Source organism: Heloderma suspectum, chromosome 3 (assembly GCF_057233095.1).
Source record: "Heloderma suspectum isolate Gila_16-S chromosome 3, 16-S_ref, whole genome shotgun sequence".
Taxonomy (NCBI): Eukaryota; Metazoa; Chordata; class Lepidosauria; order Squamata; family Helodermatidae; genus Heloderma; species Heloderma suspectum.
In genome coordinates, this window is record NC_139460.1 from 231,845,431 (window position 1) to 231,862,455 (window position 17,025).

At 44.7% G+C, this 17,025-nt stretch overlaps 1 protein-coding gene across 1 annotated transcript in view; it reads left to right on the forward strand.

Annotated features, from left to right (window-relative positions):
- The window catches only part of TCERG1L (transcription elongation regulator 1 like), a 333,395-nt gene that overhangs the window by 225,064 nt on the left and 91,306 nt on the right, over positions 1–17,025 (forward strand). The gene's annotated exons all lie outside the window — the stretch shown is intronic.

A 17,025-nucleotide genomic window follows, 5' to 3' on the forward strand; every position in this document is an offset into this window, starting at 1 on the left:
ATTTAGTTTGGTTTTAGGATATTCCATGATCCAACAGGTATTTACTTTGATGTATGGCCCACTGAACATGGTAGGACTTTCTTCCAGGTAAAAATGCTTATAACTGGGTTGCTACTCTGCAGCATCCTCAGCAGAATGGTTAACCCCATGCTTATGCCCCAGTCATCTTGTACTTATTTATTTGGGAGTGAGTTCCACTGGGATAAATAAAGGTTATTTCCAAACTTGTACATTTAAGAATGTGGTGTTAGTCTGTAAAGATCTCTAAGAGAAGTGGCAGAATAATAGGCTTCTTAGCTCTTCTGAAACACTCCAGGTCTTATTTCTCCAGCCACATCTGCAAAAATGATTTATTTATAACAGCTGGTAGTAACATCTTGTAGCTCATTGCCTGGGACAAGGCAAGGACAGAAGAAAGTTGGGGAGAGTGGAAGGGGAAGGATGGAGATGGGTAGGCGTAATTCAAATTTGCAGCCTCCTATATTCGAGATTCAGTAAGACGACATGAATAACACATTAGCAGCCTTTTTTGCTTCATTCTCCTCAAAATAGATGCCACTGGTGACGTTCTTGTGAAATACCGGTTAGTATATCTGGTTCCTCAGTTCCCAGAAGTTCTGCATCTTTTAGAAGCCATAGGTTACTTCCTGGAATTTGTTAATCTTTAACTTTTCATATCCCTTTTGTCTGTGATGTTTATTAATGTTCAAGGATCTTGATATAACTCTAACAGTTGGTTATATTGAGGTCAGCCTCAAAGGAGAGAGCCAAATAAGAATAAAACTGATGCCAGCTCTGTATTTCAAAAAAAAATTATGATGCATCTACAGATAGATGAATAAGTCTATTGCGGTCTATGCCACTTTCACGTGTAAGTCCATTCCATCCCATTTCTACATTCATCTGAATTTAAAACAAAAATCAATATTCAAATACGTTTTTAAATACATATTATAAACATACTTTCAAAATATACATTATAAAACACAAGTGGGCATCCCCATCCTCACCTTGCTGGCCACCTGACACTGTTCACTGTGCATGGCAAGCTGCCAGGCAGCCCATGGGCACCCAGCAAGCTGCCCAATCCCTTGCTGAGCCACAGTTTTGCATAAAAATGGCAGCTCGGCCTTTTTCATAAATGCCCATTTATGCAAATGGTGGCTGTAAAGTAGCCATTTACGCAAGATTACAAGCATAAATGGTCCATTTATGCCTGTAATCTTGTGTAAATAGCCTCTTAACAGCTGCCATTTGCATAAATGGGCATTTACAAAAAAGGCCAAGCTGCCATTTTTATGCAAAACCAGCAGGTCCACCAGCATGTGCCAAGTCAGGCAAGCACAGCTGTCTGCAGACTGGAGACTGGGAGGCTGAGTGGGGGGATGTCTATCCGCCAGACTCCACCCCTTTCCTGGACTCCCACGACATCCCTAAGCAGATGTCAGGCTTGTGTGATCTACTCATTTTTTTACTGGAGTCCTGAGGGCCACCAACCAAGTCAGGTGCAAAATAATGGCAAGTGCTAAGCCCAGGAATTTGTGATCAGTACCAGAACCAAGCTCACAAGTTCTTTCACCCCCAAATCCACTCCTGGTGTTTCCTCCAAGCAGTCTTTTTTCATAACCTCATTTAAGGGGGCTGGGAAGCTTTTTAATTGCAGGTAATTTTAGACAATTGGCCTTGCCAATCTACGCAAAATCAACTAGTAGATCCCAATCTACGTTCTGCCTATATCAAATTTTAAAACATACTTTAATACACTTTTTTTTTTAGCTGAGAACTGCATTTGAAAATTTGGGAAGTGCGAAATCCAATGGATAACTAATTTCTGAATCCCACAATAGTCCAGGAGGTGCAAATTTGGTCAATATGTATCAGAATTGAAGAGCTGCAATTGTCTCAGGCAAATGTCTTGGCATTTCAACTGAAATAATGTACTGGGAAGGTAGAAGAACTTAATTTTTGGACCTAATTAATGTGGGCACCTGACTGTGCTTATGTGCTCTACAGCTGCATGTATTTAGTGAGCTCCGCCTGTTTTCTAACTTGGTGCATAGGTTTTCATGTGTATTAGATTCTTCCCCCTATGGTGGGAGACCTGACCATTGGACCTATGTGCTTGCTCACACAACAGTGAGTCTTTCACTTGAGACATTTCACATTGTTAGTGTGTTGTGAATGTTGAAAGTCTAAAAATATTAGTCTTTTAGGCATGATCATAACTAGGGGTGGGCGGATCACTTACCCCGTTCTGGGTGGGGGGGTCCATGGGGGGGAGGTGATCCCTCCCTCCCCTCAGAATCCGTCTGGGCCAGCTCCGCTCAGCGGTGATCCTGCGGAGCCGGCCCGGACGTGCCGTATCGCTGTGCTAGGTCCGGACACAAATAGTGTCCACTACACCATTTGCGTCCCTATTTTCACGTGATAGGCTATGCAAATTTTTATGTAGATATTTGCATAGCCTATCACATAAAAAAGTGCGTCCCTGTTTTTTCACGCGATAGGCTACACAAATATCTATGTAAATATAATTTGCATAGCCTATCGCGTGAAAACAGGGACGTAAATGGTGTAGTGGACGCCATTTGCATCGGGACTTAGCACGGCAATATGGCATGGCAATGGTGGCCAGCTGTATCACCAGTACTGTGGAACCGGCGGCCGGCTCCGCAGGATCACCGCATGGAGGAGCTGGCCTGGACAGAACCCGGAGGGGCGTGGAGGTGAGTGCTCCATTCCGCCACGGACCCCAATAGGGCTGGATTCTTGGAATCCGGCCTCATTGGGGTCCATGGCAGAATTTTCCAACATCCCTAATCATAACAATGTACACATTTAAGGCAATTAAATATGAAAGTGTATTTTGAAGACGGCGAAGTAATGTGTATGTTGAAGATTTCATACTAGTGGTTCTTTCATTTGGCTTACTCTCATTGTTATATTTTAAAACCCTTGTTCACATAAAATGAATGTGCATCGTTCCCCCCACCAAAGGCTGGAATGGTATGACCTTAGATTTAAGTATTTTCTGTAGAGCCTGTGATGGACAGTTTTAAATTATTTCCTAGATCAGTGTGGGACAAGGCATGTTCTTTTGTCCACTCTCCATGTTTGCTTTTCTATCATCTGTACTTCCATTCAAGTATCCCTCACCCTAGCCCAGTGGTCTAAAATTTTCCTAAAATGGATACTGCATAGAAATGTATTGAGATGGATGTCATCATGTCAAAAAACAGTAAATATCTTTTGGATTTGAGGATCCATATAAAGATGATTAAAGTCTGAAAGGTGATGTATCAGGAAGCAATTGAAACATAGATATAATCTGGACAGATGTCAGAGCATCTTGCCTGGAACAGACAAATGTCAGCATTTCTCCTCCTAGTACTATTTTATTTATCTATCCCTCATAGATCTTATCTTCTTATTTTCCTCCTCTGTGTTGTATTTCTAATTAATGATGCCACTGAAACTTGAAATTAGTATGGATGTAAATTGCATCAAATAGGTTCTTGAATGAATAATGATCCCTGACTTTGATACAATGAACAATTGTATTTTTGTATTTCAATCTAAGGTTGCTTATGAGTCAGGGTAGATTTTCTGTACCTGCACAGTCTGTGTGGCTGGCAGGACTAAGCACCTAAACTTCACCATCCCCTCTTTGAGAGCATCAGCAACATGCCAAGGGCTACGACATACGAACATTTTTTGTTGCTGTTTCTGATTGTTCTGCTTCCACCTGTGGTTCCATATTGGTCTCCTATTGTAAACAAAGCACATTGATAACAGCCAATCAGAGAAGGAAAGCATTGTGACACATAACATGATGCACAGGCTGGAAAAAAATGTCATATTATGCTCACCATGTTCTCAAGGTGCACTTTGGAGACATGGATGTGCAAAAATTCAAAGATACTTTGAAATCTCATAATAACAGAGAAATTTCATCTGAGTTTCTAATACTGGATTCATAAATTGGTGAGCAAATGATGAATTATGATGAGGTCACTTTCCTCATTGCTGTTACTAACTGCCTTTCACTGTTTGGTCTGCTTTTCACTTTTCTTGTTCTTTTGTCCACTCTCCATGTTTGCTTTTCTATCATCTGTACTTCCATTCAAGTATCCCTCACCCTAGCCCAGTGGTCTCCAAACTTTTTTGATCGTGCACCCCATCAGTAAAGCATTTTTGAGCACACTTCCCCAATCTATGTATATTTATTTATAAATGATATACATGTACTACTGTACTAATGTATTGTGTACATTATGAAACATACACAAAAATAGAAATTAAAAAAGGGTGAGATAAAGATGAAATAATAAAACAAATTATTTTAAAAAATATTGTCCAAGGGCGCACTCCTATGGCTGCTAATCAGTGGCTAAACAGCCATAGGATAAGTTGGTTCCCGGAAACCAGCCTTGGAGCCTGCACTCCGAGGTTGGTTCCCAGAGAACCCCCCCACCCCCTCCTGCGCTACCTCCTGCACCACCTCGTAGGTAGCATGGATAAGCCCCACATTCCATGCTCAGAAGAGCAGTGTGGAGTGGTGAAAACGGGACATTCCCGGGGGTGGGGCAGGGTGGGGAAGTTGGAAATGCTGGTACTACACATCCTATGTGTTGTCCGGCTGCTGCTTCCCACGCTCCGAGGTCCCAAAGCTAGACAGCCAAAATTGGCTGTCTAACCATGAAAGCAGGGTGGGGGGAGTGAGGAGGAGATCTGCTCCTCACCACTCCTCCCACCCTGCACTGGATAGGCGGTTGCCCCCGGGCTCAGAGGCGACCATCAATCCAGATAGGATTACTCCCTCCCAGTATAAAAACCCTTTTGCTCTCCTTAAAAATATTAACAATAATATGTTTTAGTGAGAGCTATGTGATTGAAGATTAGGGATGTACGAAAGTCACTTACCTTTTTGAAGGGTGACATTCGTGGTGGGGGGGAGGCGCTCCGTCCCTCCCCCCGAAATTCTTTCCGGCCAGGTCTGCTCCGCGGAGATTCCACGCCATAGCCGCCATTTGCGTCCACTGTTGTTGTTGTTTTTGTTTGCTGTGATAGGCTACATAATTATTTAAGTAGCCTATCACAGCTATGATGAGGAAGCGAATGACAGCTGCAGACGTGGCCGCCATTCGCAAGTCAGCGCGGACGGCAGCAGGTAACTGCTCCATTTCGCGCACCTTTCGTGGGTGAGGTGGGGGCTTCGTTCTGCCACGGATTTCGGGGGGCTGAATGCACTGGCATTCAGCCTCAGCAAAATCTGTGGCAGAATTCTCTGACATCCCTATTGAAGAGGCTTCATTATTTTTGAAAATCTTGGTTTAACACTTTGTGATACAGTGATTCAAAGGTTTGGTTTTAAGTTCAATTTATTTGAATACTTGGTTTTAATGGCTGTCATAGCTGAAAAAGATGATCACAAAGATACGTAGATCCAAATGGAAGAAATGCATTGTTGGCTGCGCTTACTAAATCATGATATTCATTTTTCAGTCCCATCCACACAAACGTTTTTGTTGAAATTCAGGTAGTAAATTTCCATCTTTCCTGATGTTGTTCTTACAAATTGATCGGAAGGTGTTGCATTTTTATCATTTTAACAAATGGGTTCAAAACCCACTGAAATTCTGTGTTTGAAATAATTTTAAACAGGATAGAAAATTCTGTTTCCAAGTTTTTTTAATTGAGCAGATATGAGAGTTTGTATAGGTGACACACTTACATCATTTTGAGCAACAAAATCCCATACGGGTGGAAACATTTCCAAACATCCATTTTCGAAAAGCGCTCTCCATAGCAAGAGTTCCTTTCAATAAGCAGTTACTTTCTCACTCATTGTTAAAACGTCACCTTTACCTTGAAGGGACAGATTAAGTGTGATTATTTTTTTCAAAAATATCTGCTAGGTAGCACACTGCTGACAGCCACTTGTCATCGCAGAAAAGGTCAGCCAATTTGGAACACATTTGCGCTCCTTCGGCAGATGGCAGCTGCTCTGGTGCCACGGCCGAGCAAGCAACTACGCCTTCCTCTGTTGTGCCTGTCAGAGACTGGCACAGTTGCTCTCTGTGGCCATGGCAGAGGAAGGATAGGACTGGGGCTGAGAGAGAAATGCCAGGGAGCTTCCCTCTAGGCTCCCATCCGATCCTTGCTGCCTCTACCGCCACCATCATTGCACACAGTGGCAGCTCGTCAGGGCAGCAGGAGGCTGCTTAATTATCAGGCAGCTCACGCACCCCAATGGATCATCTTGTGTACCCCTGTATTGCCCTGGCCGTGGGCTGCTAAGGTTTGGATGTGCCGAGATAGTGTTAAGTAGGTATGGCAGAGAATTCTGCCATGAATTCTAGTGAGGCCAGATTCTTTAGAATCCGCCCTCCGGAATCCGTGGTGGAACGGTCTCCTGCCCCCCGCGGAATCCCCCAGGATGGAACTTACCTGGGGTGGATGTGGCAGATGCGGCGGATTTGGCGGCGGTTCCAGCAGCGGCAGCTCCAGTGGCGGCGGCGGCTCCGGTGGCAGCGGCGGCTGGTCTCCTGGCCAGCTGCGGCCAGGCTGCTGCAGCCGCCATTGCCGTCCTTGCAGCTGTGATAGGCTACTTAAGAATTTACGTAGCCTATCACGGCTACTCCCCAAAAAACCCAGCGTACATAAATGGCGGCGGCTATGGCGGCCGCCATTTGCGTTCCCTATTTTTCGCCGTTCTAGCCTACGTAAATATTTACGTAGGCAATTATGGCAAAAAAAAAAAAAGGGAACCGCAAAAAATATTTTCCGCCATTTTATCCTACGTAAATATTTACATAGGGTTTTATGGCAAAAAAAAAGACACTCAAATAGCGCCCACTATGCTATTTGCGGTCCCCTGTTTTTTTCGCCGTAATTGCCTATGTAAATATTTACATAGGCTAGAACGGCGAAAAATAGGGAACGCAAATGGCGGCCACTGTAGCCGCCGCCATTTGCATACGCTGTTTTTTTGGGGGTGGGCATGCTGTGATAGGCTACATAAATACTTACGCAGCCTATCACGGCAGCCTGGAAAGACACAAATGGTGGCCGCTATGGTGGCCGCCATTTGCGTCCGCAACAGCCCGTCCACAGCCGGAAGTCTGGCTGTGGATGGCCCTGGCCGGCTGCTCCATGGAGTTGCTGTGGAGCAGAGCCGGCCGGGCAGGATTCCGGGGGGAAGGACCAGATCGCCTCCCCCCCCGTTGAGGATTCCGGGGGGAGGGACAGAGTACCTCCCCCCCAGCGGATGCCCCTACTGGAACCAGGTAAGGGATTCGTACATCCCTAGTGTAAAGCCAGATCCCGGTTTGCTTACAAGGAGTACTTACAGTGCACAGGCATACCCAATGGTTGGATCAGACAGCTTCTCTGAACCCAGAGCCAAGGGGTACAATGGGTCTTATATTATACATGTTAGCAAGTGGGCAGCATGACAGCAGCAAGCATTAATTAGCATTCATCTGTAACTTTCCCAGCCTAGCCTAACAGCCCCACATCAGAGGGGAGACAATCAGAACTTTCCCAGCACAGACACCTGTAAACAGAGCCTCACTTCTCAGGTGCCCTGATAAGATTCAGAGCTTGTAAGATGGAATGTGCTGCGGCGGCAATATCAACCTTTGACTCATCATACCAGCCAAGAGGCCCACTAGCAAGGAAATTGGGCATAAGCAAAGAACATTATAGATCTCTAAGTCTCTCTAAAACTACTGGTTACTCAGGTTACAGGCCCGAGGCCTTACAACCCCCTGGGGTGCACTTACCCCACTTTGGAGACCACTGCTCTAGCCCATGCCAACTAATGCCATCTTCCATATTGGTCTGGAAAAACACATACACATACAACCTCTCTTCATAAAACAATATTTGTATTAAAGAAAGAGTGCTGGTCCTGACTTAGGGCATGAGATCCTAGACTGTATAGTCTCAAGTGTCCTTAAAACAGGTCCACAGACCTTGTGACCCACCCAGCTGAATTCAAGCCACCAGCCATATATTGCAGCCCATCAAAGGCTCATTAAATGATTCATTCTTGTGCCAACTGTGGATTTCAAAAACAGAGAGAGTTGTCAGTCACCTGGTTGATAGCTATATTCATTTTACTGTGTCACAAGTTGTGAACACTTACCTTAAAACAAAATAACTCTTTAAGTCCCACTCTCCTTGCAGTAACAATTTCTTATCACAATACAATCATATGGTCTGTAATACAAAGGATGACTAATATGAATTGACATTCATTTTTGTTCTGGGATAGAAAACTCAGTGGAGAATCGCTGTACACAAACCCCATGGAGAAATTTGAAGAAGTCTCCACATTGTGACTTTATGTGCACCACTCCAAAGAATCATTGTTCTATAAGTTTAAATAAGTTTGTATGCCAGAAGTGATACCTAAACAGAGCTAGCCAAGCAAATGTCTCAACTATTTTTCCCAAGTGAAGATGAACAGCTAGGACTAAAAATGTGTAATGCAGTTCCGATAGCACTGTGTTGTCATGCAGAAATCTATTAATGGATGTATGGGCATCCCTGGTTTCACTGTATGTGGCATCTCTTCAGAGTAGGCTCTTTTGATTTATTGTTTGTAATATGTATATCATTGTTTCTTGCACACATGATTGCACCCCACATTCTGCCATTAATCACACTGTTTCATGTTGTGTTGTTGTTTTTTATCAAAGGCAGCTACAGAAATATTTGCAGTGGTGTGCTTCACTTTTTAACAGGAAGGAAGCTTTTCAATCAACAGCTATTCATGTTTCAGTAATTCAGCTATGTCTGTCACCTAAGAAGTTATCGCTTTGGGGGCCCACAAATCTATGCTTATGAATAACTAAAATGCACAAAATCTATTTCCTCATCAAGGAAAGCTTCTTCAGAATGCATTTTAAAAAAGATGATGATCAGCATACAAAATATTCATAAAGCTCATTGTTGGCATGATAAAGGGTAAACTATTGACTGGATTACTCGTTCTGTTATTCCACATCATGAACTTTTCTATTGATGGATTGCCAATATTTTATTCCTTGTGGTGTGGAGTACTTTGGTTGCATCAAACCTTTTGCTGGAAATAATTTCTTGTAATTCTGCCATGACATTTGATCAATATATTGCTTAAATCAAACCAGTACTTTTGTAGCAAGCTGACTGAAAATTGTCATTGTTCAGTAAGATGTGTATTTATTTGCTTGTAAGTTTTTATTTACTGCCTACCTTCCCTAATATAATTTCCTTAAGATCCATGGCTATGTCTATTGATGTCACCAAATGTTGTAATGACCCCATTCAGAGTACAAATGGACTAATTTATAAAGGAAAGCCACACCCCCATGCCTGATAGTTCTTGTCTGAGCCAGAGAGAAATTGTCATCTGAGCCAGAGCAGAACTTCCCTTCCCACCCCACTCACCTAGCTGCACTAATCATTGGTGACCCTCTCTCCTTCCTTGGCACTTACAACATCCAGTTGCAGTGTTCCAAGCACCAGGGGGAGAGAGGGAGGGAGAAAGAGAGAAGCTATTTATTTATTTGATTGATTAATTGATTGATTTCTATACCACCCAACAGCCGATGCTCTCTCTGGGCAGTTCACAACCATTAAAACCATAAAATAAAAGGTGATAAAATACTATATAAAATTTAGAAGTTGAAAACTACAGAATAATATTACTAGATAGTACCTAGCCACAGAGCAAAGATTTAAATACCAGATTTAAAACAGAAACTGAAAAACTAAAATGCCTGATAAAATTAAAAGGTCATCACCTGGCACCAAAAATAACATAGTGTGGGCATGAGGTGAACCTCTCTGGGTAGTTCATTCATTCCATAACTGGGTGCCCCAGCAGAAAAGGCTGTCTTCCAATCAGCCTCCCAACTCACTTCTTTTGCTGGAGGCTCCCAGAGAAGAACTGCTGAAGCTGATCTTAGGGTCTGGGCAAGTGTATAGGAGACATTGCCAATGCTCCTGCAGCAGCCAGGTAAGCAGCTAATGCTACTGAGATTGCCAATACCACTGAAGCAGCCAGGTAAGGTGGTTGTGGGCAGGGACATCCAAATTGAGTAGTCCTTCAGGTGTAATTAGGAGCACCACAGGGTCAGATTGGGCTCAGAACTAGGCTTGGAAAATGAGCTCTTCTCTATTTTTTGGTGGGCTAATTGCAGAGCTTACTTCCAAATTAAATGTCAGTTGCCCACCTATGCCTGTATTTAGGGTTGAGCGAACAAGTGATTTTCAAGTGCACTGGGGCTCTCCTTTTCCTCCTCATTCTCCTTGTTCCTCCTCATTCTTGCTCATGAACACAAGAGTCCCCCCCCGCCACCTCCAGACAAGAAAAGTGCACATTTTCAAACATGAAAGTTCTGCACTTTTCCAAGTGTGCACCCAAATGTGTGCTTCCCCCCACCCCATCAAGTAAAGCATGAAAATGTGTCCTTTGGGCAAAACTGATATTTTAAAGTGTGTATTTTTCCAAAAGGACACAGTTTGCAAGCTTGAGAATGCGTGGACCTTTTGAGAAAATTGCATTTGTGGTTGCGGTTGCAAACAGGGGGCAGAATCCAATGAGAAACTTATGCCCCCACTGGTACTCTTATGCCCTCCCAATTCTGGTGTGCAAGTGGCCCCTACCGCTTGTGCAACAGTGATTTAGCACTTCTGGGGCAACCTGAAACGAGCTGAAATGCTCATTTCTGGAAGGAGGCAGGTCAGCAGAGCTCACTTGAGGGAGCTCCGCCAACTGGCTCCTTCCAGAAATTCTTGTACATCCCTACCCCTATTACGGTTCAATCCTATGCATGTTGAGACAGAGAAAAGGCCTACAACTCCCAGCATGCCCCAGCCAGCATGGCTGGCTGGGGCATGCTGGGAGTTGTAGGCCTTTTCTCTGTCTCAACATGCATAGGATTTTGCAATGAGAATACTTCTCAGCCTGGCACCAGTAGGAGTTATAGCTAAATGGTGGAATTGGGATTAATGGGAAAAAAGGTAAACCTTTGGAGCTCTAATCCACATTTGTCCATCATAAGAAACCGGCAAAACCAAACTGAAAATGCTAATGGTCAAAACATTACACAAAACATACACTTCCCTACTGAAGTGAGCGTCTTCTCAAGAGGATTTTTGTTGTTGAATAAGAACATTTAAAAACCTTATAATATAAATATAGAAGACAGTGAAGTTGAAAGGGAAAGTCATTTACATGAGTAGAAAGAAACTATTTTTCCAAACCAGTGTGTCAGCATCACGAGTGGAAATTCATTTTGCATGCACCAATAAGCTGTGAAAATTTGAAAAGAAATATTTGTTTTCTAAATATTTCTTCAGTGCCTCCTCTTAAAAATAGATTGCATTTGCTGCCATATGAACCCAAGTGGCAAAATAGGTTCCATATTGGAACATAGGTTACCATAGGTTACCAGCTCTTACTGTATTCCATTTCCAGAAGGAGAACATGTATTATAGCAAATCTTTTCTGTTGTTTTCAGGGACAGAATGACCTTGCATATTGCACTAAGGATTGGAGGAGAATATGGTTGTCACTGAAGCATCCAGTATTTGCTGTTTTGAAAGCTGCCATTCCCAAACCCTTAAATTAGCTAAATATATGTTGAATAAGGGCTGGTTTGTATTTGTGCAAACCTATCTTCCCCAATCTGGTGCCCTCTAGATATTTTGGACTACAGCTCTCATCATTCTAAGCCAGTGTGGCCAATGGTCAGGGATTACAGATTTTGTGACCCAAAACATGTGTAGGGCACCAGATTGGGGGAGGCTGGTACAAGCACTGACCCAGATCAGTGTAAGGTTTAATCAGTCTGTGTAATCAGGAGCAAGCATCCAGACCACAAACATGAAAAGGAAACTTAGTTTTATTGACCGCAAGTATAATGCAAATTCCCACAAGGCTCAAACCACAACAGGTGATATAATTAGCAAACAGCAATGGTTCACTTCAGCTTAAGTTGACACTTTCAGCAAAGGGAAATATCCAGTCCTCCAATCTCTGATTGGCACCAAACGAAACCTGAACTTTTTCCGGCGAGTTCAGGACAAGGGTTCACTGATGGAATAAACAGACTGTCTTGGAATCTGTTTATCGGGAAGTCCTTTTGAAAAGCCTGAAAATCATCTTGTCTTAAATCAGCACAACTGGAACTAGTTGTGTTAGATTGTTCTTGCTTGTAGGTGTCTTTCTGACAGCTGTACCTTTTATAATGTTTTCAGCAAATCCATTATCCAGAGATGAAAGCCAATTCCTATACTATGCTGCAGTACTGATTTCATCCAAACAATGTAGTGATGTAAGTAAATTAATACAGTGTTGTCAGAAAACCAATATAGTATGTTTGTCAGAAGGATTTATGAATCCTAATCAATGAGTTCACAAAGGTTCAGCAACATGTCTTGTGACTACAATTATATTTAGAACTCAAGCAGTATCTTAAGCCACTTCCATCACCATAGTACTGTCTTGTTCTACTACCTTGAGGACTACATTCTTCAGGCCCTGTCTTCATGCTCATGTCCATGGAACCCTGCTAATGTCACCAGCGGTTAAGTTCCATTTGTCTCATTATATCAGATGATCATCCCCATGCTCATCTGCTGACAAAGGCTTTTTGCCACACTATGTTCAAAGAGCATTTGCTAGAGAATGGCCAGATGTCTTCTGTCAAATGACAGAGTAGACAGAAATCTAGTTAACAAGGATCTGCCTGTAAGGGGTGCTCTGTCTAGCAAAATAAATGTGTGTGTGTGTATATAATTACTCCTTACTTAATTATTTTCAGCTGAAAATGTGAACTGTTCCTTTTGAAAAGCATTGTGCTCAAGCTGTCAGGAAGGTTTTGCCAGTGATATTTGATCTGTGATGGCTCCTTCGTATCACCACTTGATGCTGTAGCAATGATTATGCATGTGTGAGACAGCTCTGAATGTCTACTCACCTAAATCTGAGGTGCTTGCGCTGATCATATGTTAAGGAGTACATATGTGGACCCAGTCCAGAGAGCATCATCATGCATGCAGCCACGAGTGTTGAATACATCCCCTCCTCATGCAGTACCCTTTACAGCGTGACGATCATATCTAATAAGGTAAAACAAGGCACACTAAGTCCTTGCTTGTCAGAAGGAACTATGTTAACTAAGTAAATGTAAGATTCGGTAGAAATGTTCCCATAGAAAATACTGAAATATAAGTAGCACATGTTTGAATGATATGGATTATCAAAAATTAATCTGTTGACATACTCTATTAGTACATTTCAGCCCAACCTTGAAACTGATCTACTGGTAGAAACCACTTTCACTCCAGCTGCATAATTTAGGGGTGTCAGAGAATTTCTCGCCAAAACTTCGGGGGCCGAGTACCAATGTATTCGGCCCCCCGAAGTAGTTTTGGGGAGAAATTCTCCGCCCCCCCTGCCCCCCGCCACCCCCCCGGGATGGGACTTACCTTTCCCGAATGTCGCTCCCGGTGGCGGGTCGCAGTGGCGGTTCGGCAGGGCTTCGACAGGGGTGGGGGCGGCAGCCGGTCTTTCGACCAGCTGCCACCGCCGCCATTCCAAGAAAAGTAAAAAAAAAAAAAAACGCCCCCATCATAGGCTACGTGATGATTAACGTACCTTATCACGGCTAAATTTGCAAAGCCAGCCGTGATAGGCTACGTAAATGGTCACGTAGCCTATCACGGGTGACTTAAAAAAAAAAAAAAAGCGCGTACGGCTAATGGCGGCCCCCATAGGAAGCCGCCATTCGCGTTCCTTATTTGGTCGCTGTATTCTACGTAAAGATTACGTAGACTACGGCGACCAAATAAGGAACGGGAATGGCGGCTCCCTATGGGGGCTGCCATTATCCGTAAACACTTTTTTTTTTTTTTTAAGTCACCCGTGATAGGCTACGTGACAATTGACGTAGCCTATCACGGCTGACTTTGCAAATCTAGCTGTGATAGGCTACGTTAATCATTACATAGCCTATCAGGGGGCGTTTTTTTTTTCTTTGATTGCAATGGCGGTGGTGGCAGCCGGTCGAAAGACCGGCTGCCGCTCCCGCCCCGCTCGAACACCCGCCGAACCGCCAGCCGGACCCGCCGCCGGGAGGGACATTCGGCGAAGGTAAGTCCTGTCCCGGGGGGGTGTGGGGGGCAGGGGGGGTTCAGAGGATTTCTCCCCGAAACTTGTTCGAGGGGCCGAACACATTGGCGCTCGGCCCCCCCGAAGTTTCGGGGAGGAATTCTCCGCCAACCCTACTAGTCATTAGGGATGTACGAAAGTCACTTACCTTTTCGAAGGGTGACATTTGCGGTGGGGGGGAGGCACGCCGTCCCTCCCCCCAAAATTCTCTCTGGCCAGCTCCGCTCCGCGGAGATTCCGCAGAGACGCCAGCCGGGGCCACCCACAGCCAGACATTAGGCCGCTGGGCAGCCTGCAGGGACGCAAATGGCGGCTGCCGTAGCCACCGCCATTTCCGTCCCTGTATTTTGCCGTGATAGGCTATGTAAATATATACATAGCCTATCACAGCAATAGGAAGGAACACAAATGGCGGCCGCCGTAGCTGCCGCCATTTGCGTCCATTTCTTTAGCCGTAAAAGTCTATGTATGTATTTACATAGCCTATCGCGGCTAAAGACACGGACACAAATGGCGGCTACGGCGGCCGCCATTTGCGTCCCTGTGCAGCCCAGCAGCTGGATGTCCGGCTGTGGGCGGTGGCTCCATGGAGTCGCCGCGGCGCGGAGCCAGCCGGGGAGGATTCTGGGGGGAGGGACGGAGCGTCTCCCTCCCTCCAGAGGACACCGCCACCAGAACAAGGTAAGGGATTCATACATCCCTAGGAGAAACACAGAGGGCATCATTCCCTCTGTGCTTCTCCTGCCCTGCATTTGCAGCTAGACAGCTGATTTCGCCATGGGAAGGCGGAGCGGGGGAGGAGGGTGCTGGACGACCCATAGGATGCATCGTACCAGCAGTTCTGCCTTCCCTGCCCTGAAATGCCCCCTGGAATGCCCCATTTTGGCCACTCTGCACTTTTTTGGATGTGGGCCATGTGACTTAATTAGACCGGAGCCAAGTAAGAATAGAGTAAGTTGTTTACGCATTTCAGAGGTCATTTACACATTTCAGAGGTCCCATCCCTGCTGAACAGAGGGTGGAAATGCTTCTCCAGTTCATGTTAAGAGAAGAAATCCAATGTAGAGTTCCAACACATTCTGACCTTGGTGATCAAACTTGTATCACCTTCCCAGGTAAAATGGAGACATTTTGAAACAAGGTTGGGGAAACGCTCAGCATGGCAGGGAAAGCACACAATGCTCATCCTGAAAACGTTGCTGGCCAAATATTTGGTGTGCCCTCACTTAATAAACTTAGGGCACAATCCTATGCATGTTTAGACAGAGAAAAGGCCTACAACTCCCAGCATGCCCCAGCCAGCATGCCTCCTGGCTGGGGCATGCTGGGAGTTGTAGGCCTTTTTTTTGTCTAAACATGCATAGGATTGTGTCCTTAATATATCAAATTCCCTGTAGGTCCTTCAGTAAGCTCTTCATCTGCAGGTTTCCTCTCCCAGAGAGGGAAGAACGTGTTTTCAAGTGGGAAGAGGTACCCTGGAATTGACCACAAATGTAGGTAATAAAGAGTAATAGCCTGTCCAGGAGCATAGGGGGATGACTGGTCTGGTGATATTGAAGAGATAGATACACTGGAACAATGAGCAAGAATGGGACAATACAGATGCAGGCATGTGTGTTAAAAGGAAAATACCTATTATATGAAGAGAAGATCTTTATATTACTGGGCGTGTTAGGGTTGGGTGTGTGTCCTGTGTGGAGCCTTTGTTGGTAGAGGCCTAGCTATCCAGTGACAGGGTGGTAGTTGGACTTTACCTAAATACAGCACTGTATTTCCCACACACACATAAGAGTGGATGTCAGCCATCTATTTACAGAGGGGAAAGTAGAAGGGTATACCCAGATATAGCACCTAGTAAGGGATGATCACAGATACCATTGGAACTAGGGCCATATCTCCCATCCCCCAACGTAGTCTTTGGGTTGAAATTTCAGATTACTGTCCTATAAAACCATGTCCCAAATTTCAGCACCTTGGAACTTTATTTCAGAAAATTTAGTGGGAAACACCTGGGTTTCACCCCCCCCCCCCAGTATACTAGAACCCAGAACCTGGCTTTAACATGTTGATATTTTGTGTGTTATTTTGTTATTAATTAACTTCAAAAGAGATAATACCTGTAATGATGTATCACTGCTGCAGTAAAATTTAAATGTTTAGCTGATCTATGAGGTGTGCTCTAACTGGCTAATGTTAGTTATGCATATTTTGAAGAGATCACGCACCCCACTACAGTCACTCCTGTCCTGTCAATGAAGGGCTCACAGGTCAGTTAGAAAGGTAGAAATCCAGTAAGTAGAATAAGTCCAGAACAGAAGGGAAGGACAGGCCAGAAACAGACAGACAAGTAGGTATATTAGAGAATTCTGCCACAGACTCCAGTGAGGCTGGATTCTTTAGATGGAGCCCTCAGAGTCCGTGGCAGAACGGACCACCCACCTCCACCACCCCGCGAAGCTTCCCCAGAATGGATCCTACCTGCCACCGGCTGGGTCTGATCTGTCCACTGCCGGTCTGTGGAAGAAAATGGCACCTGGCATAGTGGATGCCATTTCCGTCCCTTCTCCTTGCCATGATAGGCATGATATCATGGCAAAGAGCAGGGACGCAAATGGCGTAGCGGATGCCATTTGAGTCCCTGCTCTTTGCTGTGATAGGCTACAGAAATCTTTACGTAGCCTATCATGGCAAAGGGAAGGGACACAAATGGCATCCACTACGCTGGATGCCATTTGCGTCTGCAGACTGGCAGCGGATGGAAATCCGGCTGTGGATGGACACGGCCAGCGGCTCCATGGACACTCCATGGAGCGGAGCTGGCCGGGGAGAATTCCGGGGGGAGGGACGGATCGCCT